General features: G+C 39.3%; 1 non-coding gene across 1 annotated transcript; it reads left to right on the top strand.

Annotated features, from left to right (window-relative positions):
• The first annotated feature begins 239 nt into the window (after positions 1 to 239).
• trnay-gua (transfer RNA tyrosine (anticodon GUA)) lies at positions 240 to 327 on the top strand. Its single transcript is given in 2 exon segments — positions 240 to 276; positions 292 to 327. It is a non-coding gene; the product is annotated as a tRNA-Tyr (tRNA).
• Positions 328 to 11,848: the final 11,521 nt, after the last annotated feature.

The raw sequence follows: 11,848 nt of genomic DNA, 5'->3' as shown, positions 1-11,848 counted from the left end.
TAACATAATTTGGTATTTTGTATTCTTTATATCTAATTTAATTTTATTAATTTTATTAATTGATTTTTTTTTCTTCCTCCCCACTTTGAACATTTGTGTGCGTCAAAGAAGTTTATGTTCCAACGGCGAGGAAATTGCACGAATTTGTATGTAAATCGAAACGTTTTGTTGTCCCTAACCTCACGTACACTCTTGGGTCAAATATTTTAAGATAGTCATCGTGGCCAAGATTAAAATATCCTTCGATAGCTCAGTTGGTAGAGCGGAGGACTGTAGAGGAAGTATGCTGAAATCCTTAGGTCGCTGGTTCAAATCCGGCTCGAAGGAAAACTTTTGGTTTGGCCAGAAGTTTGACGACTAGACATCATAACAGTAGTGAAGCCTGCATCATTAGATTTCGTTTAGCCTTTTATAGGTCAAGTTACTATTTTTCTTTTTTAAAAAATTAAAATGAATCACAACAACACGTAAATACCATTTGCTGTTAATTAGGTAAAGATAGTACAGTACCACGATGTTCATAGGTAGCATAGGTAGGCTTGCCACCCGTCCCTTGAAATACGGAATCGTTCCGTAATTGGGAATTAAACTTTGATGCAGTTTATTCCGTATTTCACAATTGTCCCATGGGGTGACCCCGCGCGACCCGCGGCTCCGGTGGCGGGCGGCGATGCGCCCAGCCCATGCATGTCTGTCACACACAAACAAACACCTCCTGCGCTCATGAGTGACCACTGAGCCAACAATAATGAACAAAAAGGGCAGGAGATATTAAAGATAACAAGATAGTTATCTGCCCGCTGCTGTCTGCCCTGCACTGCGCTCCACTTCCAGGTTCGTTGCCTAGTTACCTCGCTCGCTCTGTTCAGCGCACCGCCCTGCGCGTTTTCAAAACAAAAATGTCTTCTTCAGCAGCAGAAGCTCAGGACACCCCACCTCATCCTCAAAAGGAGAAACGTCTCCAAAAAATACAGTGGAGTGGGAAGAGGGGAACCCGTGGCTCGATAGAGTCACTGATGATATAAAGCGAACTGCAAGGCAGGCAGGAAAGTTTTTGCAGCGTCTCACGGAAGTGTAAAACAGCATACCGCAGAGGACCTCCACAAACGGAATATAGGATCCCAGAAGAGCCTTCTTCACAATTATTTGTACCTGAAACATCCCCTGAACTTGATTTGGTATGTTATTATGCTCTTTTATATGGATAACATATAGGGTATATTTATATTTACCTTCATACATCTTGCATTGATAGGAGCATAGCTAGGCTATTTCAGTTGCTACTATGGTTGATTATTTGCAGGAATGTTGATTTTTTTTTTTTTTTTTTTTTTTTTGGAAACATGCATTTATTATAAATCAATATGGAATGAATTTATGTACCCATGAAGAACATCTTATTTTGTTACGCTAACTAATTCTCCTCATTTGGAATCATTCCTAATAGATTAACAGCAAATAAACACTGAATAAATAGTCCTACTGCTGATATATACCATCTATTGATTGATTGATAGTGAATTTGACGTCATCCCACTCCTACCCTCTAAATTACTGCAACTGAGGTGACACAGGTATACCACACAGGAAAACGTAGACAGCCAGAGCTGCAATAGTGCTGACTGTGGACACAGGCTCAATCAGAAGATTTTTATGTGATTCCAAACTGGTGAAGAAAAGGACTTTGGGGAGAACAAAGCAAGAGGCACTGTTGAAACAAGTCGTGGGTCCAAAGGCAGTGGGTGATGTGCTCAAGATCTTAACGTCACCCATCCCATTCTCCATACAGACCGATGCCTCGAATAAATTGAGCAGGAAGATGCTTCCCCTTGCTGTCCAGTACTTCAGTCCAGAGTCTGGGCTCACCAACAAAATGCTGGACTTCATTGATAATGCAGACGATTCAGCTGCTGGAATTGTAGCCCTCCTGGAACATTCCCTTAAGAAATTTGGTTTGTCAATGGATCACGTGACCGGATTCAGTGCCGACAACACAAACGTTAATTACGATATTCACAACTTCGTTTTCACTGACCTGCAGAAAAAAAAAAAAATCTGCTGCAAGGAAACTGCCATGCCCACAATACAGTTTTGGGGATGGCCCTTTTTTTCGCCCGTAAGGCTTTGGGCACAAGGTGGCCATCCCTTATTTCTATTTCTGAAAGGTGGCAACCATAAGAATACGCATGTAAAGATGTATTTCTTGTTGTTTGTTCTCCTCTTCTGTCTTCTTTATGCCCAGGTCTGGCCGTCCAAGCAAGTAAGAGCAGAGCGCAAGATGCTAAAAGAAGTCTCCAAAAACCCTAAAATTTCATCACGGGACCTACTACAGGTTCTTGCTACTGTTGATTTAAAAGTGCATGGCTCTACAATCAGAAAGAGACTACACAAATTTACCATTCATGGTAGGTGTGCAAGGAGTAAACCTTTGCTCTCCAAGAAGAACATGAAGGCCTGACTGAAGTTTGCCAGAGTGAATGTAGACAAAGACCAGGACGTCTGGAATAATGTTCTTTGGACAGATAAATCTAAAATTGAATTATTTGGACACCAGAACAGAGGACATGTTTGGCATAAACCCAATACGGCATTCAAGGAAAAGAACCTCATCCCAAATGTGAAGCATGGAGCTGTAAGTGTCATGGTTTGGGGATGCTTTGCTGCAGCAGGACAATCATAGAATCCACCATGAATTTTATCGTGTATCAGAGGATGCTTAAAAAACATGTGAGATTATCTCTGAAAATTTTAAAGCTGAAGCGAAACTGGATCATGCAACATGACAATGACCCATGACAAAGGGCTGGCTGAAAAGAAATAGAGAATCCTGGAATGGCCGAGTCAAAGCATAGACAATAATCTCATTGAGATGCTGTGGGGTGATTTGAAACGGGCTGTACGTGCAAGAAACCCCTCAAACATCTCACTGTTGAAAGTATTCTGCATTGAGGAGTGGGGTAAACGTTCTTCAGACCAATGTCAAAGACTGGTAGATTGCTACAAAAAGTGTCTCACTGAAATTATTTCAGCCAAAGGGAGTAACATGAGCTATGAGGTGGTAGGATGTCCTAACTTTTTCCTCAGTTAGAATATGCATTGTTGTTGATGTATTTGGTTTAATGAGTAAAACAATGTTCATTGTTTCTAGTTTACCTGCAATTAAATCACTTTCTTTTCCAGTGATAAAGAAAAACGAGATCAGACATTGATATGTGAACATTTCTTAATAAAGAATTGAGTATTCAATGGGGTGTCGTAATTTTTTCACATGAATGTATGTCATTAGCCAGCCTTACTGTATTCAGCCTCATGTTGTCTGGGTATTCTCAACAGCGTTTTTTAAGTGTCCATCTACTGTACAAGCAAGCTTACATTCCCATAGTCTACATCACGACACGCATTCAAAGTGCTGCTTCGAGAGGCCTTGACATTCATACAAAGCAGCACGCAACTGGATTTCGACATCAGCCTTTAAAATATTCATGTCAGTCAGAAAAAAAGGATTTTTGCTGGATGATCAGAGGACGAGGTGCGCGAGCCATCTAAAGTGGAAGCAGCTCACGCTAACGTGACCTTATTCCTAATGAATTGGTGTCGTGTCAAGACCTATGATTTAATTTCTCTAGGGATTTTTTTTCCCAGTGTGGAATATTGTGGCAAAAAATGTGATTGGCGTGCTTTTAAGTGGGTTAGGTGTTGCACGTATGCACTTGTCACTTTCATTTGGCCTCGTGCCTCTTTACAATTTTGCATGGGAAAAGGGTGTCCGATGCGATGACACAGTAGCCAGACGGTCCTTTCATCAAAACGTACCACATGCATTTGTTCATGTGCGCACTTGCAACTCAGAATATTCATATTTAAAACCCCTTACTCCATTGAAATCAATGAAAATGTTATTAACATGTTAGTTAACTCGTTTTTAAGGGAAAAATAATTGCCACTCTACAATACTGTAATAACATAAATCAATGGAATACAATATAAAGAATTATCCAGTTTGTGCTTTAAGATGCAATGATATTGTTCTTTTTCGGTGAGAATAAAGCATATGAGTATTTTACATAGTCTGTCTACATGCATTGCGGCACCATTTGTGTTCAAATACGTAATTACCAAAACCTTGATGTTAGTTATGCTAGCCTAGCAATAGAGTGTTGCTTTGTGTGCTATCATTTAGTTAGAGCCTGTGCAATTGTAATTGGTCATTTAAATACTATACACTTAAAAAAACATCTTTGGTGTGTTATTAGGCGCCAGTATCGCAATGCATTTGTATTTTATTCATTTTAATTTGACAATTTTTATTAACATTATATCAATTTACTCATTTATTTATTCTGATTTTTTGGGCGGTGGCATGTGCCATGATTAGTGCGGCTCGAAAAACTCACAAATCAAATCACTTTTAACCAAGGCCGTAGGTTTGTTCTCAACATTGGTAGGGACGATAGAACAGCATAACCTGCATATAAACTTTTTTTCCTGGGGACGGGACATTTATAATACCAAACAGACTGGGTGAACAAGGGTCAGGGCTACATTTCTCACCAATATGAACCTAATTAATTGATAGGCTAAATGACCAAGGCAAAATAAATCTGTATTGACTTATACTAACTTTCCTGTGTATTAGTTCAGGTGATACACCTTTCGATTCAAACCTTTGTCTTCAAAAACTACTAAAGAAACATTTTGAAAACTTCCAGAATAAATGTCTGGATTTTATTAGCTAATTTAAATTGCAATATTTGAACACAAATTATATTAACATACAGTTGTGGTCAAAAGTTTACATACACTTGTGAAGAACATAATGTCATGGCTCTCTTGAGTTTCCAGTTATTTCTACAACTCTGATTTTTCTCCGATAATAGAGTGATTGGAACAGATACTTCTTTGTCACAAAAAACATTCATGAAGTTTGGTTCTTTTATGACTTTATTATGGGTTAACAGAAAAAGTGATCAAATCTGCTGGGTCAAAAATATACATACATGGATCTGAAAAAGCTAATCATTGACTTGAACAAGTCAGGAAAGTCACTTGGAGCCATTTCAAAGCAGCTGCAGGTCCCAAGAGCAACAGTGCAAACAAATGTTTGTAAGTATAAAACGCATGGCACTGTTTTGTCACTGCCACGATCAGGAAGAAAACGCAAGCTATCACCTGCTGCTGAGAGAAAATTGGTCAGGAGGGTGAAGATTCAACCGAGAATCACCAAAAAGCAGATCTGCCAAGAATTAGAAGCTGCTGGAACACAGGTGTCAGTGCCCACAGTCAAGCGTGTTTTGCATCTCCATGGACTGAGCACAAGCCACCTGGGAGACACACCAAACATGTGGAAGAAGGTGCTCTGGTCAGATGAAACCAAAATTGAACTTTTTGGCCACAATGCAAAACGATATGTTTGGCGTAAGAGCAACACAGCTCATCACCCTGAACACACCATCCCCACTGTCAAACATGGTGGCGGCAGCATCATGGTTTGGGCCTGCTTTTCTTCAGCAGGGACAGGGAAGATGGTTAAAATTGACGGGAAGATGGATGCAGCCAAATACAGGAACATTCTGGAAGAAAACCTGAGCCGTGCAAGAAGGAAGCCCTTGCTCCAAAAGCGGCACCTTAAGGCTCGACTGAAGTTTGCTGCTGATCACATGGACAAAGATAAGACCTTCTGGAGGAAAGTTCTGTGGTCAGACGAAACAAAAATCGAGCTGTTTGGCCACAATGCCCAGCAATATGTTTGGAGGAGAAAAGGTGAGGCCTTTAACCCCAAGTACACCATGCCTACCGTCAAGCACGGTGGTGGTAGTATTATGCTGTGGGGCTGTTTTGCTACCAATGGAACTGGTGCTTTACAGAGAGTAAATGGGATAATGAAGAAGGAGGATTGCCGTCAAATCCTTCAAGATAACCTAACGTCATCAGCCCGAAGATTGGGTCTTGGGCGCAGTTGGGTGTTCCAACAGGGCACTGACCCCAAACACACATCAAAAGTGGTAATGGTAATGGTAATTAAGGTTTTCGAATGGCCTTCCCAAAGTCCTGACTTAAACCCCATTGAGAACTTGTGGACAATGCTGAAGAAACAAGTCCATGTCAGAAAGCCATCAAATTTAACTGAACTGCACCAATTCTGTCAAGAGGAGTGGTCAAAGATTCAACCAGAAGCTTGCCAGAAGCTTGTGGATGGCTACCAAAAGCGCCTAATTGAAGTGAAAATGGTCAAGGGACATGTTACCAAATATTAGCGCTGCAATATGTATATTTTTGACCCAGCAGATTTGATCACTTTTTGAGTTGTAGAAATAACTGGAAACTCAAGAGAGCCATGACATTATGTTCTTCACAAGTGTATGTAAACTTTTGACCACAACTGTACATAAGAAATACAAACTTGTTAATAATTAATTATATAATCCATCTATAAAGGGGTAATCCTTGGTTCACTACATTTCTTCGTTTGATTAACGTTAACAGTAGAAAACATACAGGAGGATATTTCTCTCAACGCAGCTTCCTCCTTGAGTTCGAGAAATTCACACAGATTAATCTTATGCTAACTCTGATGCATGGCGGACTTTCAGAATCAAAATTAGTGGTGTGTTCCCCACCTCCACAACATTGACATCTTTTTACATTACTTACAGTGGCTTCTGCTGGTGGGAAAAAAAACTTCTAATATCCCTCGTCCTTAAAGGGGCGGAGGAGGCGGCATGTTGCATTTCTATTTGGCTGTGAATGGGTGTGTGTGTGTGTGGGGTGGTCAAGTCATCAGCCAATCAAACTGTTAGGTTTTGTGTTTGGTTTCTCCTTGTGTGACTTGTCCCTGTGATTACCCATTGCTCTCACCTGTGTGTGTTTTCCCAGTGTATCCTGCAATCTGCATCCACCTGTGTTACCCAGCTGTTCCCCGTCTCGTTACCCCTTGTCTGTGTATATAATGACCCAGTTTCTTGTCACTCCTTGTTGCGTCATTGTCTATGTCAATGTCAGTGTCTGCGTCCAAGTTCAAGTCTTTTCCAAGCCCTCGTGTATTAGTCCCTCCGGTAAAGTAAGTTTTGTTTTAACCTTGCCTTTTTGATCCACGGTCCTTTTGTTTGTACTTTGTGCCTTTGGTTAGTTTTAATTAAAACGTTTTTTGAGTTCACCTGCCTTGCCGCTTTTGTTTCCCTGCAATTGGGTCCACACAACCTGCCTGAACTGCCCGCGTCCCTGACACAAACGTGCATTTGAGGGGAAAAAATGGACTGGCACAGCAAGTGAAAAGGGGTCAATGTACGTCTGAACATAATGAAAGTACTGTAATTCACTTAATAATGGTCGAGTCAATTCTTACAACACATGGGAAGACAATCTAAATGACCTATATAACTGAAGACATTATATAATGCAAATAGGGTTGCTGAAAAGTTGGTGGGGACAGATTCAGCATCCTGAAAAGTTGGTAGTGTTATGTCCCTACCGTACCGATGCAAACTTGCTCATTCTGTCCCACTGACGGCGATAGACATCCAATTCATTTGAACTAAGAGGGTGATAATTGGCTGATCGCAAGTGCGTAGGTTTGGTCCCAACATTGGTAGGGACGAATCACAGCATAACCTGAATGTACACTTTTTGCTGGGGTCAGGGCTTCATTTCTCACGAATATGATAATATGATATGGCGGAAAACACTCAGGTGACTTGAAGTTCCGCTCTGAGACCCCCAATTTGGCCAAATTTCAAAATTGTCCTATATGCATGTGTGATACATCATTGGAAAGCTTAAAATCTCAATTTTCTGGAGGAGGAAAAAATTCGAACTGGAGGGCATGTAAAAAAAAATAATAATAATAATCAACAAAACCCTAACTGGAGGTGAGCGCATGATAGAGCATCATCAAAGACGCCGTGATTTTAACGAGATATTATCGCGTACTTACCTTGTTTCGATCCAAAAACTCCATGTAGCATGTATCTCCGAATGTCAAGACACAGCTGTGAATGGCCACATTTTTGGGGGATTTAATGAGTGAAAACATGGTCATTTAACATGGGTCGCAATGCAGAAATCGCAGACATCAAGGACCCGTTTTTTTCTTTTTTTTTTCTTTTTTTTTTCTTTGCTTGGATTGATTATTTATCATCTAAAACAGGGGTCAGCAACCTATGACAAGCGTGTCAGCACTGGCACGCACAGGGTTAACCTGTGACACACGAGCGTGTGGTAAAAAAAAAAAAAAAGTGCCATTTTACCTGAAATTAAGACATTTTCAGGTGCGCACCCTGTATTTAGGGGCTTTACGGGAGCGCCCCCTACCACCTCTGCCTATAGCATTATATACTAGCAATAATGGATTTTGAGCACACCTCCAGCGCATCCTCAATTTCTGAGAGGAGTCTGGCTAAAGCCAGCCTCTCTCAGTACCCTTCACCGGCTGTCTCCTTTTTCTCGCCAAGATGCCCACTTCTTCTTCTACGCTTAACTAGTAAGGGGGTCATATTGTAGGGGACAGCGGCCCCTTGGGGATGCCAGTAACAATTGGTTGGCTGGTTACTTCCGCTAGCTCTGTCTGTTCGTGTGTGCCCCAAGAGCATTGTGTGTTGCACAAGTGTCAAATGCCACTACCAGACAAAACATGAAAATTCATGGAAAACGGGACCAGGGATCACATTAAGGTAGGCATATTTTATACAGTATGTGTAATATAAAATTTAAAATTGTGCATATTGTTAACTGTTTATTAGGAGTGGGAACCTCTTGTTACCTCACGATACGATACGATTTGCGATACAAAGCTCACGATAACGATGATCTGACGATACGGCGATACAACGATTATCGATACATTGGTCAGGAAATCATTCTAGAATATTCTACAAACACAGAAAAACAAGCTTATGCTGTGAATTGGAACGAGTTTATCATTACTAGACGTTCAATCCGTTTGAAGTGGCCACCCTCCCACCTATCCCTATGGCCGTCAATGGCAGCCAATGCCATGCAATGAGGTAAATTTTGGTCCTTTGAGGTCATTTACCTGTTGATTTTTAGTTGCTTCCTGTTAATTTGGGGGTATTTTATGGGTCACTTCCTGTTTATTTTGAGTTACAGAACAAGAAGTGATCTGGGAATTACCCAAATATGAATAGGCAGTGACTCAAATTCCACACGAAATGACCTGTAAATAAAAAGCAAGTGACCTGTAAATGCCCCGAAAATCGGACAGAATGACTGCGAATGCGCTGCTGTCGAATGAACGTCAATGGTAGCCTTAGAGTTAACTGAGACACTATTATGGTGGAAGATTTTGGTAGCAACTTATTGGTTCCTTTTTTTTTTTTTTTGGACATTGACACCTTTTTAAAACGATATCCCGATTCTTGGCAGGCGCATGTCGATAACTTTTTGGGATACAATGTATCACGATATATCACCATGTCGATATTTTGTCACACCCCTACTGTTTATGTTGCTAGTGAACAAGACAAAATCTAAGAGTCGGCATTTCTGACTTTGAAGGTTAAAACAGCCCACTCTGTACTGTGAGAGACCTGCACTGAGAATCACACCTGTTCCCCTTTTCCTTCTGGGGTGTGTTTATGTGTGTGATATTTTTACATAAGATGCTGCTGCTGTACAGCTGTTATTACTGTTGCACTTATTTTGAAGTTTTGATATTTTCTACAATATGCATTTATTTTTTAGTTAATTGATGAGGAAGAATGGTAGTTATACGAATTCAATGTATGTCCATGTTTTTTTCTTTGGAGTTAAATTACAGCTCTGTCGGATATAAAAATTTGGATGTGCGTCATTAATCTTGGTGTGGCACACCGACTGAAAAGAAAATCTGGAGGTGGCTGACCCCTTATCTAAAATATCGAGGAAAATGTGACAGTAACAAAAAAAATACAATTAAGCGATAGTTATGAGGTAGATATCTGTGCAAGAGCAGAAACTGCTTTTCCAGCCTTGTCTGTGTTTTCTGCCGTGTGTACATATATATACTGTGTATATATGTATATATATATATATATATATATGTGTGTGTGTGTGTGTGTGTGTGTGTGTGTGTGTGTGTGTGTGTGTGTATGTATGTGTGTATGTATATATATATATATATATATATATATTTTTTTTTTTTTTAATTTTTTTTTTTTATGAATGGCTAAATGATCAACGCAAAATAAATCTGTATTGATTCGTACTAACTTTCATGTGTATTGGTTCAGGTGATACACTGTTTGAGTCAAACCTTTGTTTTCAAAACTAGTAAAGAAACTTTTTGAAAGCTTCTAGAACTAATGTCTGGATTTAATTAGCAAATCTAAATTGCAATATTGGAACATAAATTTTAAATTTTAAATTTTATTAACATACACAATAAAATACACAACATACACAATAAAATAAAATAAATAAAATAAATAAATTTTAAATTTTATTAACATACACAATAAATACACACTTGTTGATAATGTCTTAACTATCCAGGAATGCAAAATAAATAAACAAATAAATAAATAAAAATTTGTCTTAAGACCACTAAACATTGTCCAAATAAATAAATCAATATACTCTAAGTGAAAAAAAAACTTCTTAGTTAGGGTACAACAAAAATAAATAAAAATGGAGCCCTCCTTCAGGTAAAACATGACTGCTTTTGTCCACAAGCACAGCTAAACACAACAAAAATTAAAACTTTTTTTTAACTCGACTATAATTTATGTATGATTATCTAAAATATATATATAAATAAATAATGTAGAAAATAAATATATTTTAAACAAATGCAAGTCATCAGCGTGCGTTCGAGGGGAAAAAAATGTACCAACACATTCAGCAAGTGAAAAGCGGTAAATGTAAATCTGAACATCATGACAATAATTTACTTAATAATGGTAGGGTCAATTCTATCCTTACATCATATTGGGAAATCTAAATTTTACAGTGTTTTTCAACCTTTTGTGAGTCACGGCACGTTTTTACATTGGAAAGAATCTCGCGGCACACCACAAACCAAAAATGTTAATGTCAAATAATTTATCAATATTTATACTTAATCAGTGTGAAATCTGAGCCTGTTTAGATGAACATAAAGGATATATCCTGGCAGGAATCTTTTTCAACAGCTCTCACTCTGTCTCTGTTTTTATCTTTTAGTAGTTTTTCTCCAAATAATTGCCTGTTTTTCTGTTTTCACGAAGGCGAACAAAACAGTCCATGGACTTGTTTTGAGGCGACGGGTGTTTCGTTTGGTGATCACCCTAGGCACCATGGCGCTGTTGGATAGCAGCTAGTGTCGCGTTCAAGAACTGCTCGGATTTCTAGCCATCAGCCACCTTGCTGTCCTTGACAATGTGTTGGAATAAAACACAGGGAAAGAATTGGCGGTCGTTACATATGGTGAAAATGGAAAGGACACTTTTGAGTATATCGACGTATATTGATGAGTCTAATCAAATGATGTACAGTAGACGCGGACAGCAAGGTGGCAGATGGCTAGAAATCCGAGCAGTTCTTGAACGTGACACGAGCAATACCTTGCTCATCTGCACAAGACCGCAACCTTCTACCTCCTCCTTCCTTTCTACTGCAACTCTGTCCGACGACGTAAGAAAATTAAATGCGATATTGAATAATTTCTCGCGGCACACCTGATGATCCCTCATGGCACACTAGTGTGCCGTGGCACACCGGTTGAAAAACACTGATCTAAATGACCTATATAACTGAACTCATTATATAATGCATATAAGGTTGCTTAAATGTTGGTGGGGACAATTTGAGCAACCTGAAAAGTTGGTAACAATTACTGATTCCTCTGAAATGTTTATTGTAAGTACAAAAGTTTTGG

This window comes from Corythoichthys intestinalis, chromosome 5, assembly GCF_030265065.1.
Source record: "Corythoichthys intestinalis isolate RoL2023-P3 chromosome 5, ASM3026506v1, whole genome shotgun sequence".
Taxonomy (NCBI): Eukaryota; Metazoa; Chordata; class Actinopteri; order Syngnathiformes; family Syngnathidae; genus Corythoichthys; species Corythoichthys intestinalis.
Note: the sequence above shows the minus strand (reverse complement) of the source record. Positions and strands in the feature narration are given on the sequence as shown.